Below are 25,543 nucleotides of genomic sequence, written 5' to 3'. Positions count from 1 at the left end.
TCCAGTTGACAGATGTCAGCTTTCTAGTAGGTTTTGTTAAGTGTTTTTGTTTGTGTATTTTATTTTTTCTCTCTCTCTCTCTCTCTCCCTACCTCCAGAGGGTGCAATGAAAGTATTGCATGTGTGGACTGGGAGTACAGCATGCTTTTTTAGGTATCTGCATATGTCCATGTGATGGCCTCTGCACCAATTGTTAGCCAGCATTTGCTAATTGCATGCAGCCAGTTGTGTACTGATTGCAGTTCTCACTGTGATGTCAGGACAGTGCTATAAAAAGGTATTTGAGATAGGCATTTCAGTTTCAGACTTCGTACCCTTCCAAACATCCAACATAATGCAAAACCTGTTACTCTCTCAACTGTCTAAGTTTGTCAGAGCATTATTTGAAATGTGTCCCTGTTTTTGTGCCTTTGCTCCACATTTTTTATTACTTAGTCTGGATGTGTTGCTGTAAGAGGCTGTGGGGTATGGGCAGTGATTATCCTGCTGTGAGTATGTGTGTGGCTTTCAAGGTGCTACAGTGACATTATTACCTACTAGCTACCAACTAGCATGGCTGTTTCTGTTCACACACTACTATTATAGAAATCCACTACATTTGACAGTAAATATACATGACATGCTTTGTGTACTACACATCCTATATTCCCTTTACATTCATTCCTACTATTGCATGATATATTTATTGTAGCACAATGTTCTTATATAGCAGTTATGGCTTAGTAGTAAGTAATGCAGACTATTGTTTCCAAGGTCCTGGGTTCGGGACTGACAGTGGGATTTTATTTTGCTTTTGAGCAGACTACAGGCCTTGTCATTCAAAGTGACTAAGGCACTTTTAAGCAGTTGTAAGCAGGTTAGCGCTGGTTTGCACGGAGCTCACACATGCGCACTGGCGTTTAGCTCCACGCACACAAGCGCATACCCACTTACAACTGCTTAAAAGTACTTACTCTTGCGCACACCCGCGCTAATTTCTTTGAAAGAAATGAAAATGGGGAGACAGGAAAGTGGTGAAAAAGGGGTCACAAAGAGGGTAGGACAGTAGGGAAACAAGCTCAGGTTTTGCAGGAGGGATGTAGGTAAGGCCCATAGCTGCCCATTTCTTCATCAGCAACAGCGGTGCATATGTTTGTAATTTGGTGTGACATTTGAAATCTTCCACCCCTGAGAGAGGTGTAAGGACAACAATAATAACTGTTGTACAGCCAATTATAATTGACAGTTTACATGTCCAGCAGACATGTCTGCAAAATGGGCAGCTATGTATGGGGCGTAATTCTTTTGTGGGTCCAGAGTGTCCTTTTTTTTCTTTTTTTTTTTTTCAGGTGAGAGTGGTATGTCAGGTACAGGAAGTCGGTATAGCTGGGGAGGTAGGTTGGGTAGGTTAACAGACAAGACAAACAAGACGCATAAAGGAGCGGTGTATGACACATGTGGGGTTACACAATTGACGGGGATGGATGCTTGGATATCTCGAGCCCATGAGCCCACAGATGGCAACAGTGGAACTGAGATCCCCACCCATGGGCAGTTGCCACTGTGCCTTCACTGCCCAGGACGGGACTGTGCTGGGGGCTGTGTAGGCCGGGCAGCAGGCACGCCCGTGAGTTGTGCCAACCATGCCTCAAGCTGGTGTAGGGGACCAAGAACAGCGTCCTGGTCTCCCTACGCACCACAGTCTGGACATTACGGAGGGTGAGTGGATGTTCTCCTCTGGCCACACTTGCAGAGGGGGGGACAAGCCCCATCCCCTGCAGCACTTCCACCCACAGGTGGCACAGGGCCACCGGAGGAGGGTCCGGCCTGGGCACTACTGCCAGGTGCACTCGCCAGCTGAGGAGGGAGAGGTGGGTCCGCTGGAACCTGCCTTCCCTGTCATCCTATGTTTTGCATTATGTTATGACAGTTTGGGTTAGTAACATACAATACCATTCACAATTAGTTGTATCAGCATGCATTAGTATTCCCATTAACCAAACACCCATATATTCAAACCATTGAACAGCAAGCATAACACATGCATAATTTGAACAGCAATACACAGTCCAACAACATGCAGGGTTGATTGATGGCAACAGACCATCAGGTTTGGATGTATGAACAGGGCAGATGCATCAATGTACATGCAAATATGTATGAACCAACAGGACAAATGTCCAGGGGTGTTAATTGTGATTGCACATACCAATTTCATGTGGAATGGATTATATGTGGTTATAGGGTAGGGTGAAGAAAATGTAATTAACAACTTCAAATACCAATACATATGCTGTACATTTCTAATAGCTGCAGATATATACACACTACAGTTCTGCCTACAGTTTCCTATGTGATAACTACTTCAGGTTGGTGATAGGAATGTTACTGCTACATCAATATACATTTTCATTTTTATTCATACACATTCATATCTGGCTCTGTTCAGCTACATCATCCTGGTACATTTGCTTTATATAGCTATAGACAACTGTGGATGTTTGGTATTTCAGACAACCATACTATCTGCATATTGCAGATTGAGAGCAACATATCCACATTTTGGGACACACATTCCAGCTGCGGTATCGTTTTCAACACATGTTACTGTTTGGTTCTGCCTGTCACATTCATTTCATTCTGTACTGACTGCAGTATACATTATTCAGGAGTTATTACTACTTTATTGGTGGATTCATACCTCTTTCTCACACTCTCTCACTTGTTTTATTTTTACAATTCAGGATGGTACTTAATTCTAGGCTTTATTGACATTTTTTACCTGTAGTTATAACAATCCTTTCCAACAGTCTCACTTCTGTCATGTTTCTGTATTTCAGCAGGGATATATTTCACACTTGTGTTTTACTCAGCTTCTGCAGCTGTACTTTTCAGCCTGCTGCAGGTTATGTACTATTTTATTACAGGTGGGACATCTTTATTTAAGACTTGTTTCATTTTTATGTTTGGATTACAGGCTGCATCACACTTTTGTAATCAAGCAATACTTGCAAACCCTCTTACACTGCTACTTGCACATTTTATTAATTAGTGACTACACTGCACTCTTTTGCTAACTGTCATACTTATATATTTATTGTGGTTTGAAAAAGCTGTATGCGAAAGCGCTCACCTATCCATGGATTAAACTTTTGTCTGCTGTTTGCTGTTACTATTGTGGTTTTATTTCCTGGATTTTACATCTATGGTCTAGAATACTAGAAACTGTAACCTTTGGGACATATGCTGTTATTTATTATAGTCTGAAGAGACTTTTTCAACTTAAAATACCAGGAGAACTGGTCTGAAGAGATGCCATTGTGAAGTATTTTGCTAACTAGAACGTGAGTTTTTATTACAGAAAAACAGTCTTGCTATATTTTTCCGTGGATAGACTACCAGCGGTAACTGAATATCATATAATTTTTTATACTTATATATTTATTTACAGTTACAGAGAGAGAATTATTGACCTGCCTGGTGCCTGGTGGCGCAACCATGCTAGCCTATCACCATAGGCTCGACGGTTCGCAGCTGTAATATAAATAAAGTAATATTGGAATACACATCTCCATAATATCAGCTAAGTTAATTTCTTACATAAATAATTACATGTAACTTACTCAGTAGTGGGGCGTTGGGCATTTGCCGGGCCTCCTGGATCCAACGGTTCAGTTGGTCCTGCTTCCATCTCTTCAGGTCCGCATGGTGGTGACAGACCTGCTCTCCAGTCCTTGGTATTTCTGTGGCACTGGTGAGATCATGAGCCAACCGGTCCCACGCCTCAGCCCTAATGCTCCCCACAGGACCTGGCCCTGCATGAGTTGGGCCTCATGATTATGGATGAGGAGCCAAACCATATATTTGGACTCCTCAATGCCCCACCTCTGTGCTCGGAAGTAACTACCCTCACCTACACCTGACATCCTGGCTGCAAGTCGGTTCTACAATCGGTTATGCTGTGTATTCCCGTCTATGGGGCTTATATATGCCGTTTTTCCCGCACTTATCTGTGAATGGCCATTTTGGAATTGTATCAGCTTCACAAAACCTGCTTTGTCATGCTCCTCTTTCTATTCATTCCTATATATAGGCTATTACTGCATTTCTACGTGCAACTGTCATGGCTTAGTGGATCAGTACTTTGACTATGGGGCATGGTATCCTGGGTTCGAACCTGGCCATTTATTTTTATATTTTATGTCTGTCTACACAGGCTAGGAGGTGTGTCTGTGTAAAGGCAGTAGGCAGTTTTGATACAGCTTGCTCAACGTTGCCCGTTGGTTAGCTTGTTGGCGCGGTGCGCAGCTCCGCGCAAATGGATCACGCTAGTTTACGCGTGGTTTGGCTGTCAGCACACATATTATGCTCAGCTTAGCTATGGGCACACAGTTTCAGCGTGTTAAAACACTGCTCAACCCCGGGCACTCATTTTACACCTGTTAAACCACTGCTCACCTACAGGCACTCATTTTACACCTGTTAAACCACTGCTCACCTACAGGCAGATGTACTCAACTTGTTAGACTGTAGCTCATCTATAGGCACATCTGACATTTTTTTTTCTTATCTTATATTTCTTCAAAATACATGGCCCATTTCATTACATTTTACATAAAATATAATTTTATATGTTTACATATATGTCAGGGACTTGTTTTGTGCTTATTTCACTAAAAATAAAAATTGATGTTGTGGGGGCTCGAACCTTGACTGCCTCCTCTTCAGCCGACGTCTCTACCACTACGCTATTGCTTTTTGGCTTACTTTGCATATTTAGTTCTTATATGCTTTTCCACTGACTGCTAACTGTGGCTAAGCGACGGGCATGCCCGAGCAAACGAGCGCACTCACGGGCAAACATCTTTACAGCTTAAAAAAATATATATAAGATGTTCATTTATATATTTTATGTTCATAGTCTGTGGGGGCATGTGTTGTGTTGTGTTTATTCACATTTACATGGACTCTGTCATGGGGGTTTACTTTTGGGAGTTTTACTCTTCTGGGGGCATGTCCGTTTGCAGGGCTCGCCCTACGGACATGCCCCCTACTGTCTTCCACGGACCGTGTTAGCCTTAGGTGTGATTCAGCATGCCCTCATGCATATGCATGACATGCTGACGTCACACCGTTTAACTGCAGCCTCCGTGTAAGCCTTGTAACTCTTACACAGAGGCTTCGTGAATCCTGCCCATGGTGGATGGCACAAACAAGCACAGAATGCTCTTTGGGGGTGGTGAAGCAAAGGAGTGTTCCTGTTATGGCACAAACAAGAATATGTTACCTGGTTACCCTGCTTGTTTCACATCCTGCTTGTTTGATTTAGTGAGGGTTGTGAAGTTGGAAACTGCAATGCATATCCTTACTGTCAAACTTTTCTCTGTAATATTTTCTCAGTACAAATGTATGGTGAAGTAGGAGGATGGTTTTAGTCTTCTACATGGTGAGTCAGTGTGCTATAGCTTGTCTCTTAGCCAATGCAAGGACATACTGAGCATGTCTATGTCTGCCTACAACCACAGCAGCTGTCGGTTCCTCCTCTGACTCCTCATCGGCCTGTGGCTGTGCTGACCTTGGCATTGTCTGGAGGATGTGTTCCCCTTCCCCTTGCTGATCCTACTGCGGCTGTTTCCACAAGATTAACTTGGGTAGCATAGCACATACTATGAGCATTGGGGACATGCCAGTGAATTTTAATGGAGGCCTTGGTCAGATGTATGTAGACACTGGAACAGTGACTGCATCATCTCAAAAATATGCTCTATGACATTATTGGTTGGACCTGTATGCCTCATTAAGGTGTTCTTCTGTGTCTGTGAGTCCATTTCTGATTGGTTTCATCAGCCATGACTCCGGTGCATAGCATGTATCTACCCCTAACTGACCCTGTGGAATATCCACCGTAGCGACATCTGGTGCAGTTATGAGGTGTGGCATATATGAGAGTCATTTTAACTGCCAGCGTTGCCAGCACACACATTCAAGATGATTCCCTTGCCATTACACATGACTTGGCAGTTGATCAAGTGGTAGACCTTATGCTTAATGTAGACCCTACCCTGTTCGCCAGGTGTTGTTTTCGTGAGTACATGACTGTGATGTATGTCACACTTTACTTCAGGATAGTGCACTACATGATACAATTGTAACATTCTTGTGGGCCTCTCCTCAGAATTAATGGTAAAATACATATACTCTCTGGCATGTTGAAGCATAGCATGCATGATTTTTTGGAAGATCCTGGATGCTCATGCCTATGACACATCAAGCATTTCCCCTGTTAGTCTGTGAAAGGTAGCTATGATTAAGATTCTAAGTTCAAAACATACCTTAGTTTCCACTGGGATGGGTTCCATGTGTTTGTCTCTGGCTCTGAGTCAAGGCTGCCAGAGGTTGCACAGTTCCTGTACTATGTCCCTAGCCTGCAAAGTATTCACCTTCCCTGCTTATGCCTATTGGTAACAGCAGCATTGGCTTCAGCCTATAGCATAGACTAATGTATTAAAGAAACAGCAGCTACTAACAATCTATCTGTGTTTACTCTATATCTGTACTCCACTAATTTTGAAATCTGCATAAAAAACATCATTGAGTCTACATGGATGCTTTATATCTCATTATGTCTCAACAGGATTAGTTGATTAGCATGCAATTTATCTGCTTATGCTGTATTTAGCATCTCTGAAGCACAGACTAAGGCAGATGCAATCCATTACTAATGTACTTCATTATAAAAGGCAAACATGTAGCTACCCAAACTGATATCACTGAGAGCTATTACATTGTTTAACTCAATGAGGCATTTCTTTGGACAATTTATCTCTATAGAGGAGTATTAAACTCCAGCAGGTATGCATCCATTTTGTTACCTACATAATACACATGCTGGAATGTATTTAAGAATCTTCTTCTTCTGGCTTTTCCTGGTTAGGGGTCGCCACAGTGGATCATCTGTCCGCTCATGATCAGCAGTGGAGTTTTACAGTGTCAAGTTGCCAGCCCAGCACCCAACCTTCCACAGAAGGCACACACACACTCACACCTAGGGTCAATTTAGAGTGTCCAATCCACCTACAGCCTGTCTTTGGGATGGGGGAAGGAAACCGGAGCACCCAGAGGAAACCCATGCGACCAAAGGGAGGACATGCAGACTCCACACAGAAAGCACCCCAGCCAAGGATCAAACCAGAGAACATCTTGCTGTGAGGCGACAACGCTAGCTGCTTTGCCACCACATCCACCCGGCTGGAATATATTTAAGAATAATGTGCATTAAATCTGTATGCATTACTTAGCAGTGTAATCATGTCATGACCTTTTTGCCAAGCCATTTCAGAGGTATAGAGGATGTAGAACACCTAAAAATATAATGCTGTGTGATAGATATGTACACATTTCATGGAAAGGTCCTTTGACAGCACCTTTAGCATTTCAAAGTTGTCTGGTTAGCACAATTGGTCCTTAGCCTTTTAATTTATTTGAGGGGGGGGCAAAAATGAGTTCCTGCTATGGCACAAACTGTAACAGACTGTTATTTTGGGTGGGTGAGCATAGTTTAGTATCTGCTATGACACAAGCAGTATGTTTCTCTTGTTACTCTCCCTGTTTTGTATCCTCCCTCTTGTAATTTTTGGTCATATGCTGACTCTTTCATGTTTACCCAGGGGAGAATATCTACTGCCTTCCTTTACTGCTTTATCTGTAAACCGTCAATTTGTACTTACGTGATCCTTAAATGTATTACCCTTTTTTTGTCTTTTTTTTATTTGTGTTTCCGGACACAATGTCTGTTTGAAGCAGCCCCCATTTACCAAGGCAGAGAATGATCTCATTCTTGAGGCCTTAAGGCAACATCATGCAGTACTGCTGGCCAGGGGTAGGCCAATATGACTGAGTGTACTGCTCTCTAGAATAAATTGGTCTGTAATATAAATTCTGTTGGCTGTCACAGTTGCATCTATGAGCAGATGCATCACAGAGTTACAGATATGATTACTGCTGCAAAGAGGCATGCAGTTGCAGTGGCACATGATCACCAGATCTCCAGTGTTTGGGCTACTGTAGAACCCCCTCTCACTGCCACTGAGGAATTTCTGGAGAACACCGCCACCAAGGACAGCTCCCAGCAATTGAAAAGACAGTGCATTCTAGACATGGGCGCCACTCCTGTGTCTCAAGATGTGCTTCCAGAGATGCTTTGTTAGATCATTGTTAGAATACTGTGACATTCTGAAATATTTTCAATAGTTTTAAGTCTATGTCAGTTGTTTTTGTGGGTGGGGAAATTTAAGATTACTACAGTTTTAAGCCTATTTTGAAGGGCCTATATTACATCGTCAAACTCACAGGAGTTCAAACGGTGTAATATCAAACCATGAAGTTCAAAACGCAAGAATTAAGAAAACACAGAACATGTCCAGGTGAGAAGCAGGGGCAATCCATGGTAGACATTAACAATTTCACATCAAGTCATCCAGGCTGTGATGGAAATGGGTCATGGAGGTACTTTGCTTGACATGGTTTTGAATCCTATTTGAGAGGAGTGACAAGTTATGGGAGATGTATCTGTCGTGCCAGCATAGAATCATAGGAATTTACTAGGCTAATGGCCCTAGGGCCCTTACAAGCCCAGACAAGTTCTACCCTTATTTCAACAATCAGCACAAATTGCCCCAGATAAATTTCATAGATTAATACTTAGGCTAACTGTCCTTGTGGTCCATTTAAGCCTATCTAATAACCCCATGTGAGAATTAAACCCTGTGCCTTGTGTCTATAAGGAAAACACCTTAACCACTATGCCAAACACCCACCTTAACCACTATGCCAGTGTCCTATATATATATATCAGTCTACATGGAGGGCCTTGGAACAGGTGACTGTAGTCCCATATGATATATATAGGGGCAGCATTTCTGTCACAACTGGGTCAGAGATAGCCCTGTAATTCACCTTGATGCATTCTGTATCATACTCAGTAAAGTGACAGTGACTTCAGTCTGTCCATATAATGCACATGTTTGACACCGTGATTTTTATAACTTAGAAATCTCTGAGGTCTGCAAGTTGCTGCAGGTGCCTGTTACGCTACATAGCAAAGGGAGTACTATATTCAAAAACAGGCCTGAGGAGAGGCCAGGGGATTTAAAACTTAATGTGATAATGCTGCAATGCCTTTGCTAATCTGATGCAAGATATAGAAAACCTCCCTCATCACAGCAGACACATGTTGCAGTCTACTTATGTTTCCAGGTCTATCAATGCAGAATTTGTGATTAGGGTATTCAGGGTTATGTCATAATAAGCTGGAACATTGTTAATACCAAAAGAAATAATGTATTTATTTGAAGTTCATTGAGCAGCACAGATTTGTCATCAGTCATTAGTCTGTGTAAGCCCCTTTTGAACAGCAGTCACATGGTTAGGGGATACAGTGATAGCACCTAAGCTGCATTCAAGTACAAACTTGACTAGGCACAAACACTCTGCTGTGGTCTGGAGTTCTGAAAAGTACATGGCAAGTATGAATGGCAACAGCACTGACACTTGGGGCAACCCCTAGGTGATGGTTCTGCTGCTAGAGGTTAACTCTCCCACTTTGAATGAGTACTGTTGTTTTGTGAGCCAGTTTGCAACCAACCTGACAACATAGGAGTTAATATTCACCTGGGTTAGTTTCTCACTGACTCACAAATTTGAGATTGTGTGGAAGGCCTTGGCCAAGTCAAGATAGACAAAGTCAAAGTTGTGCATGCATGTTATGTCTGTGGTCACTTTATTGAATACCACCAGGTTTAGCATGCGCGACCTACCCTTGAGACAACCATGCTGGAACAGATCTAGTGTTTGGATGTCAACTCTGTCCTTATATCCAACATCCATGAAAATCCATTCCATTATCTTACAGTTGAGGCTGGATAAACTTAGGGGTTATAAGTGCATGTGTATGTTTCTGATCCACCCTTGTGTAGGGGGAAATTTCAAATCGGTATGGGTAAAGACAGTACTCAGACTATGGTTGAATAGAGTGCCTAGTGGCAGTAGTTTGCTGGTGAAGAACATTAAGACTGCATGCTGGAATGCCTTCTGGTCCCATGGAGGCTGTGTTCCTAGTCTTAGGGAGAGCAGTGATTACTTGCTCTTTGCAGATGCAGGTTGGAGGTGATGTTGAAGCCAAGCCTGTCTAATAGCAAGTTTTCAATTTACATTGGGTCAGTGTGTGCAATACCAGCCACAATCAGTTCAGCATACATCTGAGTTATACCTTTGAGGTTGCAAGTTGGAAATGTAGCAGAAAAAAGACTTATGGTTATCCTTGGCTATGGTTTCTACATATTCCCCACAGCTGCTCTGTGAGGATTTACAAGTTGTCTTATTTGCTTGTCTAGGCTTGGGGGTGGTCTTCCAGTTTGGAATTTCCACTTTTGTATTTGTAGGCATCAGCTTTGTTCACTTACTGTATAATCAAGCAAAGTCAGACATTCATTAGCATGGTTTGTATTTTCATGAGGTCTTTCTTTGATCCTATCAGGCATGTCTGTATCTATACATTTGTGCAGGGGTTTATACAGGGCATCACGATATACCTTACTATAGCTGTCAATGTCCTCTGTGGAAACTGTAGTTTGGAAGTAGATTATACCATACCTTGGGAGGGTGCAGTTACTTTGGAAGATGTATCTTCAGCTCATTTTTGTAATTCTGTACCTATTTCTAATGTTAAAAAGACTGCTTTATGGTTGGATTTAAACAGCACAGGCACTACACATGAGACATTGGATTGGTCAATGTTATTTGTTAGGAACACATCTAGAATATTACAGACTCTTGTGGGATGGTGCAGTCTTTGTTCCATGTCATATGAGTTATCCATGACCAGAAAGTATTGTGCAAGTGAGTTTGGTCTCCTCTAAGTTTCACAGTCAGTGTAGGTATAGTTGAAATCATCCCTTTGTAGGTTGTTTTGTTCAACTTTAATTGTTCCAAGTACTTATAAATAAACTTTGTGGGCTTTCTTGTTCATGGAAGGGGACATATAACTGGTGATAGCATGAAGGGGTTTCTTAGCCACAGCAAATTGGGCTTACATTACCTCCATATACTTATGTTGAGTAACAAGTCTAGAGGTGGAATTATCTGTAATGAAGACAGATACTCCACCTCCTGTGGTTCATACCACTTCAATTTGCAATCTGAATGTGTGGAAGGAATTGTAGCCTTCAAGACTTTGGTATTTACTGTAGGCTTGAACCAGGTTTCTGTGACTGCACAGACGTCAACGACTTCCAGTGAGAAAAGTGCTTACAGAGAGTGCAGTTTCTGATGTTAACTCCTACAGTTTAGCAGCATGACCCTTACTTTGTTGAAGTTGTATATTTTCACATATTAAATTCTGTTTTTGTGACCTTGCCTAAGAAATGCATTTTAGGGTGGAGGCAAGTGCCTTAGCCAGTAAAAAAAGCCTAGATGTTTCAGGTGAAATTCATGTCTTGCAAAGCAGCGTGGTATATCCACAATATCATCCCACACTGACAAGAACTGGATCCCCTTAGAATGACACCAGAAATGTTACCAATTTCAGAAAATTATTTGTTCTTTATATTGTTGTATCATCCTAGGTGAGCTCATAATGCTGGTCAAACTTAGGGACATACATGCCTGGTACACATATTTGGAGATTAATCATGTCTGTCTCAATATATTCCCTAGAGGTACATCTCAAGTTGTTCATACCAACACCAGCTATGATGGATTAATAGTGGAACTTGTTGTGGAGAGACTTGTTTGCATGAGTGATGTGACAACTACTTGCGCCACACAGCTGACCCTAAATTTCTCCTTGTTTAAGCTGGTGAGTGGGGTGTGTGTATGGCTCACAATACAATCAATTATAAGGACAGCCTTTGGAACAGAAAACTATTGCCTTTTCCTGGGTGAGACAGTGGTGCTACGTTTTTATGTGTTTTGTGTGCTTTGGGTATAGTGTTAGGTGTAGTGTGTTTGTGTTTTGTATGTCCCTGCTGTTTAGGTAGGTCTCTGGAGAGTAACTCCTCCCATGATGGTACTTCATTGATGTTGTAGTACAGGCTTTTCAGTGAACATGAAGATTGATCTGTGCCGAGTCAAACAAATAAAAACATGCCAACTAGGATAGCAGAAGAAAAATAGGGAAATGACAGATTGTGATGTGAGGTGTGAATGCAGTATTTGTATAGAGAATTAGAAAAGGATGGGTGGTAAATGATATGGTGCTATTTTAGGGGAACTAAACTATGGGGTGTACAGTAGAAGGTCTATCCAAAATGGGCTATATAGTTCTGTTGTGGATAGGTAAGATGTGACATTACTGCCTGTTTAACTGAAATTTTCACACCTATGATGACCTGTTGAAGATCTGCTCTGTTAGATAGCATTGGCCGTTTGTAATGGAAAAAAGTGTATTGTTGTTTCTGCATGTATAACCACAAAGAGTTAAGCTCTCTACACTCAAACAAGAGCAAAGCAGCTAAGACAATGAGACATTGTTAAAGTGCAAACTGAGACTGGTGACAGTTACCTTCAAATGTATAGTCCTAGTGTATACTCCAGTCACAAGAGTACATGGGGGCATTCTCACAAAGCAGGTGACATGATGTTTACTTATCAAAAGTCACACATTACTGGATTCATCCAGTGTGAATCCAATGTATAGTACAGCCAACACAGCTAGTGTGGCCAACACAACTGCAAAATAACAAAAGCAGGAAATATCAGTTTGTTTGTTCATAACATTACATAGACAACAGAGTCAAAAACAGCTCAATACTTTCCAAACTTAATTATAGCAAAAAACAAAAACAGAACTAAACTTTTTCTTACATAAGTAAAAGCAGCAGCTAGACATACCACAGGGCTTTCACTTCATAACAGTGCCTTAAAACAATGGCATGCTGAATGTGCATAGAACAGTGCTCCATGTGCTGCTGTAAAACGCTGTGTAATTTCCAGTAACAGCTCACATACACACCACACCTACCACCCAGTTGGCTGCAGTGAGACTAGAACCCCTACCTATCTAAGGTAGACAGAAAAAAGAACACAATAAGTAACACACACGCCACAGTACAAGTCTGATTTTTATAGGACTGCAGGTGATGTTATAGTAGATGATATCAGCAGGCCATGTTGGAGACAAGAGGTTGGAGGCCTGTATGAAACAGGTGTTTATGCAAGCAACAAAACACTGCAAAACCATGCTATTGGGGAAGCCAGTTTGGGATACAAACTTCAACTCTACTGTATGGACAGACACACATACACACTTGAATGCAGTGAGAATAGAACCCCTACTTCTTGAAGTACACAGACTACAGAACGCAGTACTTAATGTACATGACACAACACAAGGCTGATTTTAAGAGGACTGCAGGTGATTTGATAGTAGATGACATCAGCAGGCCATGTGGGAGACAAGAGGTTGAAGGCCTGCGTGAAATGGATGTTTGTGCAAGCACCAAAACACTGGAACACTATGCCATTGGGGATATCATTTTGGACTACATACTTCCACTCTTCTATATGGACACACACACACACACACATGCACACACAGTTGACTGTTGTGAGAATAGAACCTCTACCGATCTAAGTACACAGGCTACAGAACACAATACGTAATGCACTCACCACAGCACAAGTCTGATTTTAACATAACTGCAGGTGATCTTATAGTAGATGACATCAGCATGCCATGTGGGAAATAAGCGGTTGGAGGCCTGCATGAAATGGATGTTTGTGCAAGCAACAAAACACTACAAACCCATGCCACTGGAGAAGTCTGTTTGGGATACACATTTCCACTCTTCTGTATGGACATACACACACACAGTTGACTGCAGTGAGAATAGATCCCTTACTAATGTAAGTACACAAGCTACAGAACAAAGTACTTAATGCATGTGCCATGGCACAAGTTTGATTTTAACAGGACTGCAGGTGATCTTATAGTAGATGCCATCAGCAGGCCATGTGGGAGGCAAGAGGTTAGAGGCCTGCATGAAATGGATGTTTGTGCAAGCACTAAAACACTGGAAAAGCATGAACTTGGAGAAGTAAGTTTGGGATACACATTTCCACTCTTCTGTATGGACATACACACACACAGTTGACTGCAGTGAGAACCAACCCCCTACCTATCTAAGTGCACAGACTACAGAGCACAGTACTTAATTCAAGCACCATGCCACAAGTCTGATTTATACAAGACTGCAGATGAACTTATAGTAGATGACATCAGCAACCCATTTGTGGAGCCACAGCTTGGGAGGCCTGCATAGGCACCTAGCTTCTTAGTGTCATCTGAGGGTAGACGCCTAACAGCAGTATACTGTTTAGAAGCCTAGCTGCATAACAACCCATGTAGCCTTACTGAGCATATCTGGCTGTTTGAGTTTGAAAGAGTAGGCCTGTGAGCACCACCAAATAAGCATGTCCATGAGGGAGCACACAACATTATATATTACACTTTGTATTGTGGTTGATATATGCATTGAAAAAGTAAGGCAATCCCAGAGTTTTACTGATTTTTGGTATGGTTGGTGGTGGGGAAACAAATGGATGGCTTGGAAATATATGGACATATAGTTCTATTGTGCTCTTAGTTTGCAATGTTTGCAAGTGTAGTTTTATGTCAGACAGAGAAACTAAGAAATATCGTGCAATAAGAAAATATTATCTCTCTCTCTCTCTCTCTATATATATATATATATATATATATATATATATAATGTAATAATGCAAGAATCATTGAATTTGTGCGATAGTTAACTAAGTGTACAAGCATGCTAGATAGACTTGTTTGTGCATAAGTAAGCAGTGCGCAAATGCGAGCAGCATTGTCAACATCTGAGACTTACTATTATGTAATATATACCTGCTACTCCAGGCCGGGATTTCTAAATCACTAAGAGCAATAATTGAAAATATCTGCTTTTTGTTGTTGGTAGTCTGCTTCGACATAATTTCATCTTGTGTTTCCCTATTTCTGCAATGGTGCGCTTCCCACAAACTAGATAAACCTTCACAAAAATGTTTTCTAGATGTAGCACATCACGCAAATGTTGAATTAAAAGAAGACAAAGAGGATAAATATTAAAAATAAGGGACACATAATGTCTGTAAAAGCTCACTGCCAATTGATAGTACACATCTCAAAATTCTACATACATCATGATAGAAAACTCACACCAATACAGTTTCAGAAATCAGAATGGATGCCTTAGTCCTCTTTGCCGCAGAAGCAGCTTGCCAACAAAAGACTGGGGTCATTCATCACACAACCAGCTGCCTAAGAATGTACACTGCTATCAAAACATGGACTGTATTTTGCACATGTAATTCTCTATTATATTTGGACATAGATCAGTTAATAGTCACACCACCTGTCATAATTATGGTTACAAAAATAAGTTCTGTCTTACATGTCTGTGTTTGTTGATAATTCATCAGTTACCTAACACATGCTATGTGTAAGTCAGTCTATATAATTGTCCTTACATATTAACTGTGTCATAAACATGCATACACTGTTGTGTTGGGGGCAGCATAGCTGAGTTACTGTTATGGCAGGAACTAGGGTACACTCCTCTTTTGGGTGTGAGGGAACAAAGCACAGTTACTGCTATGACACACACAAGTCTGAAGACAGAAACTGCAATGTGTATCCTCAGTTACTAACTTCTCTCTTGAATGATTTTCCAGTACAAATGTATGATTCTAAATGAGACCATGCAGTGAACATTAGTTTCCTGCAGAAGTATGACTGTGTGAATGTTTTGAGCCTCAGGCCTACTAATTACAAATGGACACATATTAGTTAAGTAAGTCTCTGTATTCACATGTTAAGGAAATTTCTGTACAAATCCACCACTGTTTACCTGCTTACTGTACCAAATAAAAAAATACAAGGATATGTCATAATATTATTAAAGAGTACAGTCTAGGTTCAGGTATTATCTTGCAAATGCAGCAGATGACACATCAGGGCTGACTCAATCTCATGCAAGCAGTACACAGGTAATACATGGGAAGGTAAAGGTTGTGTGAGTTGACTGGCATCAATTTTAACATATGTATCTGAGTAGGAGAAAGGTATTAGGTCCCTAAGTGGCCAGTGAATGTGTTATGCATTGCCTCTTAGCCAAAACAAGGGCATACTGAGCACACCTATGTTTGCCTACAGGGACAGCAGCTGGGGGGGGGGTTCCTCCTCTGAGTTCTCCTCTGACTGTGGCTATGGTGACCTAGGTGCTGGTGAGAGGATGTGTGCCCCTCCCACTTGCTGATCCTGCTGCAGCTGTTTCCGCAGGATCAGATGGTAAAGCATAGCAAATACTGTGAATATCTGTGTACATGTGCATGAATTATACTGCAGGGTTCCACCAGATATATCTAGGCATCGGAACCGTGACTTCAGCAGTCCAAACACACACTCTTTGATGTTTCTAGTTTGAGCATGTGCCTCATTATTGCATTCTTCCGTGTGTGTGTGTGTGTGTGTGTGTGTGTGTGTGTGTGTGTGTGTGTGTGTGTGTGTGGACTTCTAATAGGTGTCACCATCCACGGTTCCAGCATTTATTCAGCATCCCCTAGTACATGGCTCTGTAGGATGTCCCCTCAGCAAACATCTGGTGCAGCTGTGATATATGCTACATATGGGAGTCATGATAACTTCCAGGGTTGCCAGCACATACATTCAAGATAATTCCCTGGGCATTACACATGTCTTTTTAGTTGATGAAGTTGTATCACTTGCAGTTAAGGTAGATTCTACCCTCCTCACCAGATGGTGCCTTGATGTGTACAAGAGTGTAATCTATGGCACCCAGTACTTCAGGGTAGTGCACTACATTTTAGAAATGTTGCATATTGCTGGCCCTCTCCTCAGACAAAGGGGAGCAATATATGTGCTCACTAGCATGTATGACCATAGCATCAAGAAACTGGTGGAGGATCCTCGATGCTGATTCTTGTGACACACCCATCATGTCCCCAGTCGGTCTTTGAAAAGTACCCATAGCTAATATTCTAAGGGCTACACATACCTTAATTTTCACTGGAATGGGTTCCAGTTAGTTGGCTTTGGCTCTGAGTTGAAGGTGGCAGAGCTCACATGTTTCTTGTAATGTGTCCCTGTCCACACTATAATGCTCTACAATCTATAGCTCATGTAGCACCTGGAAAGTTACCCTGGGCCTGTAGCACCTGGAAAGTTACCCCTGGCCTGAACACTCTTCTCCTTCTTGACCTAGTCTTATTGTCCCCAGCACCATTGGCTTCAGCCTGTAGCACATACAGATGTAGAATAGCTGCAGCTTCCCCTAGCATTATCTCAGTTAAAATTTCATTGTCTCTACTGCAATGGTATTGAAGTATTGAGGGAAAACAAAAATGTAGGCTACATGGATACTTTAGAAATTTGTTGAATAGGTCCACCATGTGGGATTGGCTAATTAACATGCAATTCACTTGCTTAGGCTATAATTAGCATGACTTTAACACATATGCTGAGTGCTCAGTAGTGCATTATGTGCTCTGCGCACTGTTGCATAAATAAGGTAAGAACAAGCAAAATTAATATTTATGTCTCTGTTCTCCTGATATCACAGAAATATGAAAAAAAGGTTGCACATCCTATACACGAACACAGGACCATCGAGACTCTAGCCCTACACATACACATGCTGCCACAGGAATAACTACATAGCGAGCACACCAAAACCTTCCTTCCATTACTCCATTTTCTGTTGGTGCACTAAAAAAAATGCAACCTGACACCCCCACCCCCGTTATGTCATCACTTACTGTTGACATCCAGTGGAAACAAAAGCACTGTGGAAGTGCTTACAAAACTGAACATCCCTACATGGTTACTCTTTTAGTAATTCAACAAATCTACTGAGTTTTGAGCTCATTTGCATCTTCATAATGCTGACTGTCTGGAATCTATATGGTTAGTAACCTTGTAAGCAGGGAAACTGCATAGGAGTACAATGTTGTAAATTCAAGGCAGGGTATTACATTGCCTATATTAGTGATACATTATGCTTACAGTAAATTACAATACTCTGTTTCTTAAGTTTTAAACATTTTAGCAGCCTGCATTATGACACGTTTATTCCTCATTTGGGGGCAGGAGAGCAAAGGTGCATTTATGTAATGACAGTTAAAATATTTTTTTTGGCGGGTGACTAATTATTTAGCATCCACAGTGTGTACTTAGGGCATAATATGTGTGCTGTTACCTGTTAGGGTTGATTCTGCACATATTTAACAGCTTTACTTGCTCTTGTTTCTGTGTAGACTCCAGTATTCAGAAATTTTCTGAATACACGGCCAACACAAACACACTGTCTACACGGTTTCATTACAGGGTGTTGGATTGCTCCACCATGTTGGTTTCCTTCATTAGCATAAAATTCAGCTACTTATGCTGAAATTTGCATGCCACAAAAGTTTCCTTGTTAGCACATGAGTGTGCATGAATGTGCGCTGCTACAAGGAGTTTGCCGAATCTAAAAGTTGCCGTGGCCATGTATGCATTGCTCCACGATGCCCAGACAGTAAACATTATCGTGTAGGCTTTATTGAATTCCTACCAATCTTATCCATGTGTAGATAGCACTATGGGTTTCTGGCAATGTTCACTATCCTCACCGTGCTTTCTGATCGTGATAGCAACAAACATAAACACACAGCAGCAGAACACAAGTACGGCAAGAGTGCAGGGCTAAAATAATGCCAAAAGTCAAAAAGCTCAAATGGCCAGCATAAATGAGGTGAACCACCAATAACTATTTATTGTAACATCAATAAATAGAAAAACATGCTCTGGAATATTACAAACTGGTTTTGGCAAAAGTCTTCTTCAGTGTAAACACAAACAGAAATGAAAATGCCTTACAGAGTAACATTTAAATACACCAGACAAATCACACCCCCTTTCCATCTTTCACCAATTATAATACATCATTTAAACCTGGAAGGAACCCAAAATACAAAACTTTTCTTTGTTGTTCAATATATTATGCCAACCTAATTTATTACTTTCTTTAACAATAATACGATCAATAGCTGTAAATTTAAACTTACCAGTAGGATGTTGCAAAACATGCCTATACAAATTAGATATTCTTTGACAATGAATGTCTCTAAAATGTTCAGAAATACAACTCTTAAATTGTCTAGAAGTTTGTCCTACATAAAATGCAGAACACTGACATTCAACCAAATAAATCACCCATTCTGAAATACAGTTGACAAATACAGCAGAAGTATTAGCAGAAGAAAATTGTTTAATTTTCATAACATGTTGGAAAGAGGTGTAGTGTCCACATGGGAAACATTCAATTAAAGGAATACCTTCCATAGACTGTTGCACTCTGCTACCAATGGGCACAGACTTTTTAAAATGATTAAAAAAATTGTTTATACTTTTTCCTTTTCTGTATGTGAATTGACATTGTAGGGGTAACATTTGACATACATTTTTGTCTGCCAAAAGAATATCCCAATATTTATTAATCAACTGACAAAACCGTCTAGAATTAGCACCAAAAGTTGTAATGAAACATATCTCATGATCACTCTTCAAATGTGTTTTATATTTCAACAAAGTCTATCTATCCATATTCTGTGCAAAATGTTGGGCTTGATGTATAACAGTATACTTATATCCCCTAGCACAAAATCTATCAATCAACTCCCAGTTATTTTGATAGCAAATACTACCCTAACAGATTTAAAAATCTATCAGCACATCTGAACAGAAGCATTTTGATGCACCCTCAATCCATTAGGCGAGGCAAATTCTCGGCCACTGAGGTCAGGCATACCACTATCTCTTTTAGGTTCATAGGTTCATACTAGGCTAACTGCCCTTGTGAGCCATTTTATGCCTAGCCAATTATCCCCTGTGAGATTCAAACCCTGTGCCTTGTGTTTTTAAGGCAAACACCTTAACCATTAGGCCACCCTCCCAACCCGGATTTGAACCAGGAATGCCTGTTCATTAGGCGGATGCTCTAACCACTCCAAACCCTTTGAACAAAACACATGCTTCAGCTTTTTTGTTCTGATCATGTCCAAAGGGACAATCACCAAGGAATGCTCTTCTGCATGCTTGGAACTTGTCTGTCCTGTATGTTTACCCCCACTCCTTTTTGCAATCAAGTATAAATGCAAAAAAAAAAAAAAAAAAAAAGACGTATCCAGACAAAAACAATCAAGTTCATTATTTTAGACAAATTGTGCATTTAACATAAATAGCACAGTGCCACTGGAAATCACTGACCATCAGCAAAGCCAGAGATGCATCTTCTTTTTCAATTCCCCCCTTACAATGCATTGCTATGTAATTTAGAAAATGGGACATTATCCACAGCTTCTGGAATTGGCAAGAGCTCACAAAGCTGCAGTGTTCATGGTGATCATGCAATCAGTTTTGGTTTTGCAACACTATTCTAAGGTATGCACAGGAGACATTGTAGATTTTATAGAAGCAAATGGGTTAAATGACTTGAATGAAAGCATTTAAATATAACTTAGTACTTATAAAGTGACTGACTTGGTTTACTACCATTGGATTCATTTTGCAGGTGTAGAGCAGACTTCAAATGCATTCTGTAGGAGCTCCTGATCCTTACTACTTCCATCACCCATACATTACATTGTGTTTTACTGAGAAAGTAACCCACATCCATGAGTTCTATAATGGATGATACTAAAGTAAGAACATTACAATAACAGAATTAGGACATAATTTGCTTTGTAAAACACACACTGTAGCACAATGACTAATCTGTTACAGTTGCATTTGTTTGCTTCTTTATCAGTAATGACATCTCTTTCAGTTTGACATAACATTTACCTCAAAAAACAGTCAGAAAAACTGCAGCATTATATACAGATAATTTTGGGGGAAAGTATTTCAGATGCAGTGTCAGAAAAAAAATACAACCAAAATGATTCAAGCATAATTATATAAATAAATGCACAATAAAAAGACAGACCCATAAAATGGTATGCATTTACACATCTACCAAAAAAAAAAAACGCCCACAGTAACTATATCTAGTTTACTGACTGAAAGCATGCAGAGATATGAAGTTGTAAAACAATGAAATAAAGTAGAAATGAAAAAAACTGAATGGTATTAAAATTCTCATTCACATCAATGTTCAATAAATAATTTTACTGAATTCTTAATCTGTAACCATTTTCTTCCTAGAAAAATCTTCTATACTAAAAATATTTGCTTTTCTGCTGGCCATTTCATACAATGCCATGTCTGTTTGTATTACTGTCTGTCTCTGTGTGTCTTGCTGAAACTCAGACTTATTCAAGCTGTGATGCCCATCACTGGACCAGTAATCAAGGAGCCTCAATCCTCCCCACTGGCACCAGTGGGGGACATACACTGAGAGGATGACAAGGCACATACACACAGTATTACCAGATGCAGCTGTCTGTATCAAGTGCAATTTCCCTTAAGAACACACAGAGAACACAGTCAATCTGGGGCTGCATTCTCCCTCTTTTTCCTGATCCCCAGTAAGACTCCCCACTGCCACAGCTATAGGTTTGAGATTTCAGTTGAATGACCAAGCCAAGACGTCCAATACCCTCTCTGTCCAACCAGTGCTTCATGTCCCTGCCCAAGTAGTGGACACACACACACTTTGATGTATGATTTATACACACACTCACACACACATACACACACACACACACACACACACACACACACACACACACACACACACACACACACACACACGCACACACACACGCACACACACACACACACACACACACACCTGGCAAGGCTGGCACAGGTTTAATAGCTATGCCACCTTTTTCTCAGACTATAAGGTAGTTATCACAGCCACCAGACAGCTTCTTATCAGCTACTTTAAGGCCCTTAACAAAGGGTGTCCAAACTCACTGTGTACTGTTACTATCAGTACAAATAGTAGTTTGACCAATTAGCAGTGGCCCAGAATGTCGTCAAATAAATATGCAAGTATTCTCAGAACTTAAATATCTGTAAACAGATCAGCCACAATGAAACGTAAATATATTTAATAATAAATAATAAAAAAGACAATGCTAAATATATATTTACAGTGACATCAGAGTTCAAAATCACAGGAAGTATGTAAAAACAACATTACTAGACAGTCTAAAATAAATAAAGAAAAATATCTAAACTAAGCTTTGCTATATTCCTGACTATATCTAAGAGAATTACTATATGCTAGTTAACTTACTTAAGAACCAGGCAGATGTGGTGAATGGATCTTCTCTAGTTTTTATTGTCAGGTCAAACACAGAGTACAGAATGCTCAGTCTCTCTTAGAGAATCCTCACATTAATATCTCAAATATTACTGCTGGGCTAGCTTGCAGAATTACATAATTTCTTGTCCGCTGACTTCTAGACCCAGGCCCAAAACAACCATTGATGGCAGCTAGCTGCATTGGTATCTACCTGTAAACATATATAGACTTCAGATCTTTGGTAGAGAATGGAAGTCATAAAACAATAAAACACTTCCAAGACAATACATAAAGCTTCTCAACACAGACATTGGGCCAGATTCAGGAAGCCTCCGTGTAAGAGTTATAACTCTTACACGGAGGCTGCAGTTAAACCGTGTGATGTCAGCATGTCATGCATATGCATGAGGTGCATGAGGCATGCTGAATCACACTGTAACTCTTACACGGACCATGTAAGACAGTAGGGGGCGTGTCCATTGGCTAAGCCCTGCAAGCTGACACGCCCCCGGAAGTCTATAATGGCTGAAAGTAAACAGCCACGAGAAAGGCCATGGAAATGTGAATAAACACACTACACAACACATGCCCCCACAGACCAACAATGTAAAGAGTGAACAGATGTTATAAAATGAAAATAAAAACTGTTTTATTTTTTTTAAACCCCGTAAATGTTTGCTGCTGTGTGCGCTCGTGTGTGTGGGTGTGCTACTAGCACAACTGCAGTTAGCAATCATTAGAAAAGGATATAAGAACTAAATATGCAAAGTAAGCCAAGAAGTAATAGCAGAGCGGTAGAGTTGTCGGCTTGAGAGCAGGCAGGCAAGGTTCAAGCCCCGACAACGCCCTTTTTTTTTTTTGGTAAATAAGCACTAAAAATGCCCCTGACAGTATTGTACAAATGTAAAAGTATTTCCTTTTGTAAAATGGAATGAAATGGAGCATATATTTCCAAGTAATACAAGAATAAAAATTGTTAGAAATGTACTGAAAGCTAAACTGCAGTGAGGCAGAGTGCCCGTAGCTAAGTAGTGTTTCACAATCTGCAAATTGCTTGCTCAGAGCTAAGCACTGGTTTAACAGGCTCAAACTGTGTGCAACTAGCTGTGCTTAGTTTAACATGTGTGTTACTAGCCAATTAAGGTGTAATCCAGCGCACCATTTGCGATGCCCACAAGCTAACCGGGTGCGCCTGCATGAGCTCAGCAAACGAGCGCAGACCTGGTTTTAAAGTGCTTAAAAGTGCTTTTGGCATGTTTGATTGACAGGTCCTGAAGTCATTGCTAGACAGTCATAAAAATTAAAATTCAGTGGTCAGATTCGAACCCAGGATACCATGCACTAGAGTCAAGGTACTAAACCACTAAGCCATGACAGCAGTACTTAGAAATGCAGAAATAGCATATATATAGGATGTAATCCAAAATGGAGCATGATAAAGCAGTTTCTGTGAAGTAGATACAATTCTAAACCGGCCAATCATAGAAATGTGCGGGAAAATTGGCATATATAAGCCCCATAGGCAGGAATACACAGCATAAACGATTGTAGAATACACCTGCAGGTAGAATGAGTGGAGTAGGGGAGGAACGTTGCTTTCGAGCACAGCAGTGGGGCGTTGAGGAGTCCAGATACATGGTCTGGCTCCTAGTTCACCATCATGAGGCCCAACTCATGCAGGGCCATGTCTCATGGGGAGCGTACAGGGCGGAGGCATGGGACCAGTTGGCTCATGATCTTACTAGTGCTACTGGGATTCCATGCACTGGTGAGCAGGTCCGTCACCACAATGCGGACCTGAAGCGACGTAAGCAAGACCAGTTGACCCAATGGATCCAAGAGGCCCGGGATATGCCCAACGCCTCACTACTGAGTAAGTTACATTTTACTTATGTATGTAAGGAATTCAACTAGCTGATACCATGGAGATGTGTATCCCAATATTACTTGTTTTGTATTACAGCTGCAGGTGTCCAGTCTATGAATCGACAGACACATGACCGCAGACTGGTGCGGCTGTGCCACCATGCAGGTCAGTAACCCCACCTAGTAGTTGTAAATAAATATTATAGTGTAGCATGTAGCAGAACATTGCAGTGTATTGTTTAAAAGTAATAGAATGTGCAAGCAGCAAGTAAAAGTCTGCAGGTATGGCTGCAACAAGTTCATCAGTATGCAAGTGAAATTGGAAATATAAGTGATAGAAATAAACAGCGCTGTAATACAGATGTCCCACCATTAATTAAATGTAGTATAACCTGCAGTAGTCTCAAGAGTACAGCTTCAGAATCTGAGGTAATCACATGTGAGATATATCCCCTGTTGAAATGCTGAATCATGACAGAAGTGAGGCTGCTGGAAAGTGTTGGAATCCCCACAGGTCTAATATGTGAACAAAGCCTAGAAGTACCAACCTGAACTGTGAAATTGCAGGATGTGTGAGAGTGACAGAAAGGGTCATGTATCAATGAATAAAGTAGTAACAACACCTGGATATATAAGCTTCAGTGTGGTTCTACAGAACTAAATGCATGTGGGAATTAAAACTTAACATCCCAAACTGATTTCAGTGTGTCTGACTCTTGAATGTTCAGGCCAAAATCTGTATATGGTGATCACAGTCAGCAATTTGCAGATAGAATGAATGATTGTCTGACATACTAAACATCCATAGTTGTCCCCTGCCCTGTCATCAAAGTGTAGCAGGATGATGTATCTGATCAAATTCAAAATAACTAGGATAGTGATGTATCTGTAATAGGTCTTGCATGACAGTCAAGTAAAAATCATTTGGAAACTATCACCCACAAGTTAATTGTGTTTCTATTACAAATGTATATCAATGTAAAATTTATGAATGTGTCATCATTTTCTTTCTCCACCCCACCCTATAATTGCAAATTAAAAAACCCACTAAATATTGGTATGTGAACATTTCATTAACCAAGGACATTTGTCCTGTTTCAAAAATATATGCATGTCTGTTGTTGCATGTGTCCTGGTCATACCTGCAAACCTGCAAACCTGATGGCCTGTTGCCATTAATCAACCCTGCATGTTGTTTGATTGTGTATTTCCGTTCAAATAATGCATGTGATATTGATATGCCCGTTGTTCAATGGTGTTAATATCTGGGTGTTTGTTTAATGGGAATACCAATGCATGCTGTTACAACTAATTTAAATGGAATAATATGCCACTAACCCAAACTAACATAACATACACAGAAACCTAGAACGCTTGGG

Source organism: Protopterus annectens, chromosome 4.part0 (genome assembly GCF_019279795.1).
Source record: "Protopterus annectens isolate FY-2018-M chromosome 4.part0, PAN1.0, whole genome shotgun sequence".
NCBI lineage: Eukaryota > Metazoa > Chordata > Ceratodontiformes > Protopteridae > Protopterus > Protopterus annectens.
This window is presented reverse-complemented; position numbering follows the sequence as displayed.